Source organism: Sinocyclocheilus rhinocerous, unplaced genomic scaffold (assembly GCF_001515625.1).
Source record: "Sinocyclocheilus rhinocerous isolate Xijiao unplaced genomic scaffold, SAMN03320098_v1.1 scaffold4305, whole genome shotgun sequence".
Taxonomy (NCBI): domain Eukaryota; kingdom Metazoa; phylum Chordata; class Actinopteri; order Cypriniformes; family Cyprinidae; genus Sinocyclocheilus; species Sinocyclocheilus rhinocerous.
Window position 1 is genome coordinate 3,761 of NW_015636579.1, and position 380 is coordinate 4,140.

Here is a 380-nt window from a genome sequence, read left to right on the forward strand (position 1 = left end):
TTTTATTTATATATTATATTGCTGCAATATTATTATTATTATTATTATTATTTAATATTTTTGAAAGAATCTGTACTGTATAAAGCGCTATAAAGATAAAGGTGACGTCATTTGATGATCGGAAACGTGCTGTAGAGATTAAAGTACAATTTATGTCCTACTAATGATACTGTTTTTAGATACACAGCGATAGTTTGTAATTTACATGTATATGTATATACGTACAAACACAAGTGTTACATTTATAATTACTATTCCCCACCTCCAGTTCACTCACGCGTTTGAAGATGAAACGTCACATGGAGCGCATTGCGTTCTGGGAAACAGTATCCCATGCAGCGTCTTCAGATGCATACATCAAATTTCAGCCAATGTAGCAG